Raw genomic sequence first — 10,328 nt, forward strand, 5'->3', positions numbered from 1 at the left:
TTTTCCAAATAAACAAATTTTAAAATATGCATTTGGGTTAAATTTGTCATTTAAGTGATAATTATATATTTTCGTATTTGCATATACGGGATTGTATAAATGATGTCATTTAAATGAACATTTTTATCAAAATTGGACTTTAAATTAAGGATTATTTGGAAAATAAATTCAAAGGAATAAAATCTTGATTTAAATATAATTTGCTCTCAAAAAATAATTTATTTGGATAAATATTTGCTTAATTTTATCGAATCAAGAAACTCAGGATTAAACAAGGTGTTAATTCGTATCGAATTTTGATTTGATTTAGCCAATCTATTATATTTGACTATAATTGAAATCAAATTGGCCCCAATTACAATGAAAGTGGCCAAATTGATTTTCAATTTGGCCAAAACTCAAATGAATTGGTCAAATCCCCAATTCCCATAACCTAACTAAAACCCAAACCAGCCAGTTCCAAGCCCAAGATTGGCCCAATTCCTTTACCTATTCATCAGGCCTAACATCAGCAACCCATGCCATACCCAAGACCAGCCCATCAAAACCCATACCCCTAAATCCATTAGCAGCTTACTCTCTCTTTTAATAGCCTCAAAGCTATCAGCCCCCAAATTGGCCCAACATCATAGCACAACCTGGCCCAAGACTTATCTACTCCTATTTCTTCTTCAATAACACGGCAATAACATCCAAAACCAACAAAACGTGACTCGCGTAAATAGTAGTAAACAATGTCATCTCTAACCTAGAACCTCGACAAACCCGATTCAGTGAATCCACCATCAACCCAACCCGAAATCGATCATAAACTGTGCTTTTTCCCTCTTTCACGCGTCTCACGCGACACAAGGACGAACCTCGACCCATCTAGAAAATAAGCCAGGTGTCGTCCCCCAATGTCTATATCCCATAAATCTCGGATTAATTGGTATGAATTTGTACATATTTAGTAGAATTTCATTGGTCCTGAAGAATAATTTGTTTTCCCCAATTTTTATTGGTCCACCGATTTCGGATTTGTTGAAGAAATCCAAAAAGAGGTACGAGTTGTTGATGAAACTGAAGTTGTGAGGGGATTTTTGAATTTTGAATTTTGAATTTCCTATTTTTAGAAATCTCTAATTTACCCCTTATATGCCCTCTATATATAGCTCTCTGTAGAGCTAAGAAAATGGTTCGAGAGAGAGGGGGAAAAAGGGAGAGATTCTAGGGTTTGGAAATAATTCGAGAAACTAGGCTAAGATTTTTTTATTTTTTTTTTGTTTTTGAAAGAGGGTGAAAAAGCTCATTCAGTGAGCTGAAAAGAGGGATTGTTATTTATTCTTCCCTTTTGGGTTCGAAAGTTCTTATGTTCAAAATTTGAAGGGAAATTTCTTCTAAGAGAAAGGTATTTGAAAGGAGGAAAAAACTGAGGGAGGTGGAAGGAAAAAATTTTGAGAATGAGCGATTCCTTTGGTGAAGTTTTCTGATTTCCCTTCTTATTCTTTTGAAACTTGCTTGTTTAAACGGAAGCCCTGAGGGTTCATCGACTGATTGTGACTTCCGAATTGACAGCGACGTTATTCTCTGATGGTGATCGAGATTCCATCAAAAGCTCGAGTCTCGTTTTGTGGCCCTGAAGCAGGTAACTCATCGTTCCGTTTAGTTCTGTTTAATTTCTGCCTGATCTCACCATTACGTAAAGTTTGCGATAATTTTCTGGGCTGGAAATTACTTGCTATAGAAAGCCTTATAGGCCATAGGACCTTGTATGAAATAATTTGCAGTGGTTTCATCTGTTTCGTTTGATTGCCGTTCGTGATTCATGTTCGAATGAGATGATTAGTGTATGATGAAAACTGTCTTATGAAATTTCTTGTTCTAATCAACACTATTAGGTATTGTGTAAAACAGTTGTGTATGTGCTCTATATTTCGGGAGACAAATATTTGCATATTATGTTGTCGCCACAACTGATGGTTTATGTATCATGTGTACTTGAGATTATTCATTTATGGAATGTTTGTTATAGGAGTTTCATGTTTATACACCGTATACTCTACAAGATGTGCTTATCCGAATGTTTCAATTTGAGTAAAAGTGCAGTGACCCTCTTCTGGTAAAAGGATAGGTCCATAAAATTAGAAGCTGGACAAGATGATGGGTTCAAATGATTTTGTATCTTCTTTGGGATTTGTTCTTAGGAGCCTCATTTGTTACACTTCTTTATAAAAGTTAAATAAAAGAAGTATTTTCTATTTGTAGTGTGTATTCCCTTACTTTACCTATTTCAATATAAGTTTAACACGTACACTTGTAGTTCTTAGTTGAAAATTGATTCTAAAACTAGTTTTCCCTAAGACATTACTAACTCGTATTATCTTGTATACCACCTGTATGAAACTTTTAGTATCCTATTCACTTGTCTGTTAAATACACCTCTTCTTACATCATTCTTACTGTTGTTGGGTAAGAAAGCGTTTTTAGTTGCATTTCTCCTTCCCCCCTTTCCGATTCATTTCAGTACCTAAGGTTAAGAGTTTTGCATCCGTTTAAACACAAAATCATGTTCACATTTTATTTAAAGTCATCCTCTTTTCCGTGTTATCGTTTGCTAGAAAAATTCAATAGGGTAAAAGTTGTTTGTGGGCTATATGTGTGGTGACATGCCTAATTAATATGATTACTCAATGGGAACGCGTTGTTATTTCATCTTTTAAAAGTAGATATAGTAATGTGGGAGAAGTTCTGTTTTAGTTGTTTCCTGATTCCTTCCAACACTTTGTTGCTACCTTGAGTTTTAGTAATAGAATAAATAATCAACCTCTGCACATCGATTTTTTTAAAAAAATTGCTTCTGTTTTCAATCACTATGTATGTGTGAAGTCGATTCATTTCTCTTGAAATTTTATATTTTGGACGACCAAGAATTCCTTTCCATCTATTGATCTATCATACTATTTATTTGTGTGTCGTTTGGTACTATGAACGCGTATTAATCTCCTTTATCTCTTTCCTTGCATGTGAATCTGCTTGGAGTCCGGATGGACTCTTTCCCCTTGCATCTATTAATGGGTCACCGAGGCCCACCATGTCTATCGAGTCAGGACCAAATAAAATCCCAAAGTCGAGCATGTAGCATATGGCTATGAGAAGTCGGAAGAAGGAAAATGGGTTAAAACCTCATCATTGAAGCAGCTAGGAGATTTAAAGTCTCATTCATTTTATTTTTTTCATTCTTATTTATTATTCATTTATTTATTTGTTTATTTATTTATTTACTTATTCATTTATTTGGGGCCTCGAAGTCAAAGTTGTACTTAATATAGGTGAAGTAAGACTCGAGCTAAAGGCTCGAAAACATAGAATTAGGACAGGTAAAAACGGGTCAAAAACCCAACTAGATTAAGACAGGGTCGATGGTTTGGGCTTAAAAGCCTAAATCACTACCCCTCCCCTTTCCTCTTTCCCTTTTGCTTACTTATTTTACGTGTTTTTTGCGAACCTAGTTAAATCCCTAACTAAGTCGCTAAAAACTTATTTTGCAAAAAAAATTTCCCTAATCAATCACTTTTCAACAAATTAATCTTTCAGAAGTTAATCTAAAGACGTTTTCAAACAGTCTAGCTAACCGGAAGTTAGCAGATGTTTTAGGTGCCTAACACCCTCATAAAACATTAATAGGAACCTCTTACTCAGAATCTCTTAACTTAAATGATTTTTCTATTTTTAATCGTTTGAAGTAACTTTCTAAAGGTTTCTTAATTCCTTTTCAAAAATTAAGTGGCGACTCTCTTCTCAATAAGTCAAAATTTCCGCAAAATATGAGGGTCATCTATAAGTCATATTATTTGAAATAGGATAGTGTACAAGATCACCTATGAGTTGATAGCCTGGAGGTCATCCATAAGCCACAACAACATCCTAACCGGATAGTGTGCAAGATCGCCCAAAAATCGATAGTTCAAAGGTTATCCACAAGTTGCAACTAAATCCTTACTGGAGAATATGCAAGATTATCAAATTGATACGTCCAAGGGTTATTTATAAGTTGTGTCATATCCAAGATCGATTATGTGCAGGATTACCCAAAGACTAATAATTTGAGGGATTATCAATAAGTCATATTGTATCCAAGGTCGGATGATGTGCAGGAACACCTGAAAGCTAGCGATTGGAGGGATATCTGTAAGCCATCTCTTATCCAAAGTCGGATAATGTACAGGATTACCTAAAAGCTAGCAATTCAAAGGATATTTGTAAGTCACATCGTATCTAACTTCGAATAATACACAAAATTATCCAAAGATTGACAATTTAAGGAAAATTTATAAATCGATCATCGGCTATAACCAGAGAGGTTATCATTCCACATACAACAAGTGATATAGGTAACCAAAAGGGTTTCCACACCAGCATAAGATTACACAGCTGTAGGGACCGTTCTGCAAAAAGTATCGCCGGTGTCCAAAAGGGCCACCCCACTCTGAAGGCATATTCAACCGACAAATGTCATAATTATACAACAACCAAGAGGATTATTGTATTTGTTGTTGCTAGTTATTTCATTCCAAAACAGGTACATGGAAAGATGACTTCCCTTCCTAGACAATAACTCACGTGGAGATGTGGTAAAAACTATACGCCTCTCTCATGAATTGTGCTTATTACTAATGATTTTTATTTGAGATATTGTCGAGAGCATCCGAGAGGATGAAAATCTCAAATCAAAACCACAAGTGCGGACGACTCCTAAAAAAATGCAGCAAACCGTAGAACTCTGCCTCAACAGCAAAACGGGACATAGTCTGGAGAGGGATGTCAAACTCTCTAGACGCGAGCTAAATTATGATCACACCACCATCTAACCATGCTTCTATTAGAAGGCATGTGGGTATTTTTGGATATTATGGTCTCAGCTTTACCTCTGGGATGTTTTCTTAACTCATATCGAGAGGAACTTTCTCTTACTTTCAAATCCGAGTGACAACATACTTAGAGTTTTGGAAATTATGGTCGGGTAAGTTCTTTTCTATGAGTGGGAAGGATCCTACATTCTTGATTAACAGGTTACAAGAATTTTTCCGCAACTCGATCAACTTTTCATTTATCCTGAGCCAAAGACCGTCTGAAATAAAGGCTAATCTTTTCTACCGATTGAGTCAAACTACAAGCAGTCTGATTCCTTAAGTCTTGGGGATATGTAGGATGTGCTCCGTATAGAAAACTCGACTGCTTTCCAACCTCCCCCTAAATCCCTCTACTCCCTCACTTTTTTTATTTTATCATAAACTCCCAAAAAATTGAGACAGCTTGTGAATTTTTGAAACCTGATACCGAGGTCCTGCCATAACTCCTTAGGCTCGTACATAAAACAGCTTCCTCCAGATATGAATTTGTGATAGACAAAATTAGGGACATCAACCTCCTTTTGCCCAGGGTTACTTGCATTCACCCTAAACAAAGGGAGGGGGTAGTTGTTGACACCTAATTTTTGCCCTCTGTAACTGAGTTTAGTCTCAAGTTTCTTTGATTTTAAAACAAAATTACAACATCTACTTTACCCAAATAAAATATTTTCAAATCTTTTAGTCGGTTAATTTCATGGTTTAAGTGACGATTATATACTATTGTATTCTATTATATGAAAATATATATATAATTTTGTCGCTTAGACATTTATTCTACAGAATGCCGGTCTTTTAATTAAGGATTATCTTGAAAATAATTTTAATAATTAGAATCTTGGTTCAAATAATTTATTCTCAAAAAATAATTTATTCGGATGAATATGTGTTTAATTTTTATCGAATCAAGAAGCTCGGGGTTAAATAAGCTATTAATTCATTTTTAAAAAATGATTTAATTTGGTTAATCTGTTAGATTCAGTCGTAATTGAAATCAAATTGGCCATAATTGCGACGCAATTGGCTAATTGATCTTCAATTCGGCCAAAACCTAAATGAATGGCCAAATCCTCAATTTCGACCCAATTAGCAAATCAGTAGCGGCCCATTTTCTCTTCAATTATATCATGCAGACTGAGCCATATATTCCTGACCCACCAGCCCACTCCCTATTTTCCAAATTCCCAAAATGATCTAAACCAGCCCAATGATATTTAACTGCCACCCCAAGTCCAACAACAAATGACCGGCCCAGCACCTAAACCCCTACCCGACCCATCTTCTTTTCCTCCTTAACTTCCATAAGCAACAACAACTTTAAGTCAATACCAACCATCATCAACACCAACCAAATCCAGAACCCACCTTCAACCCGAAATTCAGAGAAACCAGTAACCAACTCCATCCTTCTTCATGCGTTCCACGCGATAGCACAATGAGGAAAGACCTAAAATATTCTATAAAACAGGTGAGTTGGCTCACCCCAACGGCTAAATTCCTTGAATCTCAGAATTATTGGTACGATTTTGTATCTATGTGTTTGGTTTTAGGAGGGGATTTCAATGTTTCCTTTTCCTATTGGTTGGAACTAATTCAAAATTTTCCAAGAATCCAAAAATTGGTACAATTTCAAGTAATAAATCCCGTTGTCGCCTTATCATCAGTTTTGAATTTTGAAATTTTGGAAAAATACCAAGACTCCCCTTACGGGAAGCCCAAAAACGAACCCTATCTTTTTGTTTCTCTATAAAGAGGGGGCTTAAAGGTTCTAAGGGGGCTCTTTTTTTTGTGGGGGGGGGGGGGGGGGAAAAAAATTCTTGAGATGAAAATTCTAGGTCACTGTTTAGGGCATTTTTTTTCTCTTCTTTCCCTTCTGAGGTTGATATTACGGGGTTAGTAAATATTAGGGGTTTTTTTTTGGGAGAAAATCTGGGAGTTCGAGTTCTTTCATAGAAGTTTTGGGGGGATCTTCTCTGTTCTCTCCAAGCTAGTTTCAAAATCTCTAGAGGAAAAAGCAAAAGAACGCTCTATTGGTGGTCGACGTCGCGAGATTTCAGTAGCGATGATTTTGCTGATAGGTCGTCGTCCCGTTTGCTGCCCCGAAAGAGGTAAACATGTCTCTCCCTTCTAGTTTTATTGTAACTTTCTCGTTCATCTCATTTCTTCATATTAGTCATTCTTTGGTTATTAATACTTTAACAGTAATGCATTGGAAATTTGTTGCTGTAGAAATTTTTAAAGATCATAGGTTGCTCTTTTTGCGAAAGATGATGTTGTTTGTATTGTTACATTAGGATTAATTTCTGCCTTGATTGTCTGATATGTGGTTTCATCATCTTTGTTTTGGTTTTGTGATCTGTCACCTACTCTTGATATTATTGATTAATTTTTGACTAAAGGTTTTATCTTGTGCACTATTATGGTTCGAATAGATGGTTCTTGGTTAAAGGTCATGCCTTGATTCTAGTTTAATAGTTTTCAGTCTAATATTACCTGATTCGTAGTTGTATTTTATAACCTTGGGTGCTGAGAATTGTTTTGCTGTAAAGGCCTTGAGAACCATAAGCTATGTGATTGAGTTACGACTATTGTTTTTGAGATGATATTTCCGTTGACCTCGATTTGATGATTTTAGTTCATTGTTAAAGTTCTCTCTTTTGGTATTAAAATTCGTAGCCATGTTTTAGTCTGAAGGTTATTTCTTTTCTTTCTTTTCTTTTTCTTTCTTCTTTTTCTAAACCTCACTTCGTCTTTGTCTAATCGGCGTTAGTCAATAGATTGACCATTTGAGTAATAACCGCTTGAAAATTTAAGTTGCAACTCATAGTGTGGCTCATCTTGCGTGGTTGTGTTCTGTCCCTTCGACTAAATCTAGGTGGATTGGTGAGAGTTTCAGTAGTAAATCTATACCTATCTGTCATTTTCTTCGTCTACATAAAACTCACAAATGCAATAGGTGTGCTCAAGTTTAGCACAAATTGGTCTCTTACTAATATGAGATCAAAACCATGCACTTCTTCACATTTCAAGACATACTATGTCCGATATAATTGGAAGTCTCCGTCTGGTATAAACACGTAAAGGTTTCTTTTATGAATTGAAATGGTTCTCATATTTGATATTCCTTTCTTTTGCATCTGCTAATTAGAAGTTTAGTATGGAAGAGGTGTCCAATTTTAGTTCAATATACTGAGCCTACTGATAATGTGCCTGTTGCAAAGACATTGTTAACAATGAACTGCTATGCCCATGCTATATTCATTTTGCATAGTGATAGTTAGATTGAAGTTTTCATTTTTATTTTCGCGTACCTAACAATCATCTCAAATTAGTTAGGAAGAGGTTATACGCTTTGTCTTTATTCCTGTCATGTTCGATTACCTGAAATGCAAAGTCCATTAGCATACATTTCTTCTTTGTCAAATTGATATGAAAATATTTTATGATTCCAACCGGCTCTTGAGTATTATTTGTCTATGCCGCTTTGTTCTTAGCTAAGTGCGTATTAATTTTTCTTATTTATGTCCCCTTTTATTCCATTTTTTTTAACTTCTTGGGGTGATCATGTACCAAGCTACTTTTAATTTTCCCTGTTTTGTCTGAACTTGATCTTTTAATTGATATGAATATGGATTACTATCCCTAATCGACTTTTGATTGTTTGAGACCCATACCACGTTGCCAATTTTTCTTTTCATTAAATCTGCATTAGTTTTTCTTGCAGTTTTGCCTTTCTTTCAACACGTGTTATCTAACTTCCCTCACTTTATTTTTATTTTCTTTTTGTTGGCTTTTCTCCTTTCTTTAATTTAGATTATATACTAATGTGTTTTATTTTTCTTTCCATGCATGGACATCATTCGCGTCCCCGCGGACTCTTTCCTTTTTGGATATTCTTCATGGGCCAATAAGGCCTATGTTTTCAAGTCAAACCAAAAGAGAGTTTAGAGTCGAACTATATACGGATGAAAGAAAGTAGAAGAAGGGAACGGGGTTAAAGCCCTACCCTCGAAGTGGCAATACGAATCGCTAGCCTCTCCTTTTTTCTTTATCCATTGTTGTAATATTTATTTATTTATCATTGTTTTATCTATTTATTGCTTGAGTTATTTTGGGCCTAGAAGCCAAAATTGTACTTAATACAGGTAAAGCAAAAACTCGAGCCAAAGGGCTCGAAAACATAGAAATGGGATAGGTGAAAGTAGAAATGGGTTGAAAACCCAACTAGATTAGGACAGGTTTAATGGTTTGGGCTTCAAAGCCTAAATCACTACTTCTCCCCTTTCCCTTTTCTTTTTGATTATTTGTTTTGCATGCCTTGTGCGAACCTAGTTAAATCCCCTAATGAATTTGCGAAAAACTAATTTTTGCAAACCTTCAAAATATTTCTAAAATCAATCATTTTTTTGGAAAATTAATCTTAAGGTTAATCAAAGACGTTTTCAAACAGTCCGGATAACCGCAAGTTAACGGACGTTTTAGGTGCTTAACACCTTCCTAAAACGTTAATAGAAACCGCTTACTCAGAATCTCTAATTTAAACAATTTTCTTGTTTTAAATCTTTTAAGTAACTCTCTAAAGGTTTCTTAATTCCTTTTCAAAATTAAGTGGCAACTCACCCTCTCAATAAGTCAAAATTTCATCAAAATAGTGCAGATACCCTTTTACAAATTACTGACGGTTGGTGCTCGTGTTTATGCATGTCAATTTTTGAGAAGGGATCAATATTTGTCGTCACTGCAGAGAACCAATAGCGATTGAACTTAACTTTAAGTGTGCATTGGATCCTTAGAGGGACCTCGAAGCCTCTCACTGTATCAAACAAGAATGGAAAACCAATATAGTTATTGCCCTGGCCAAAATTTTCATGATTGGGTTACTCGCTCGGGTTGATGATTATATGCCAGAAGGTAGAGTAGGAGAATGCTTTCAAGGGAAAATGGGTTGTTCATGGAAGACTATATCATCTGAGATCTAATTGAAGAAGAGACACAGGGTAGAAAGTAACTTCTAACAAATCTGGCCGATGGAATTATCTTAACAAATACGAAATCTGAATCAAGTGTACATATGAAAGTGTATCCGGTAATGTAATTTCATCTATTGTGTGTCTGAAAGAAAAACAATACAGATGGACACTTTGCTAGGGAGCTGCATGGTAGGGATTATCACCTAGGTAGAAAATAGGAGAAGACCAACAAAGCAGCCTCACGAGCATCGAGGGTAGAAATGATGTTCAGCAAGTCTAGAAAACTTACGCCAACAACAACTGCAGTGAAAATAAGAAAACTAAGCGAAGGCGGCAATTTCTAAATTTTAAATTTCATCGTATCTTCTTGTTTGTGTTTTCGATTAGGTCCACTGTCGTTGACCTGATCAGAACCAAAAATGATATTGAAAGTCAAATAGAGTATCATTGCTTCCTTAGCAATATGGTT

General features: G+C 35.5%; 1 long non-coding RNA gene across 1 annotated transcript; it reads left to right on the forward strand.

The window, feature by feature from the left end:
- The first annotated feature begins 356 nt into the window (after positions 1-356).
- Positions 357-3,462, forward strand: LOC124900127. Its single transcript, XR_007057889.1, has 2 exons — positions 357-1,043; positions 1,558-3,462. It is a non-coding gene; the product is annotated as an uncharacterized LOC124900127 (long non-coding RNA).
- Positions 3,463-10,328: the final 6,866 nt, after the last annotated feature.

Source organism: Capsicum annuum, chromosome 7 (genome assembly GCF_002878395.1).
Source record: "Capsicum annuum cultivar UCD-10X-F1 chromosome 7, UCD10Xv1.1, whole genome shotgun sequence".
NCBI classification, from domain to species: domain Eukaryota; kingdom Viridiplantae; phylum Streptophyta; class Magnoliopsida; order Solanales; family Solanaceae; genus Capsicum; species Capsicum annuum.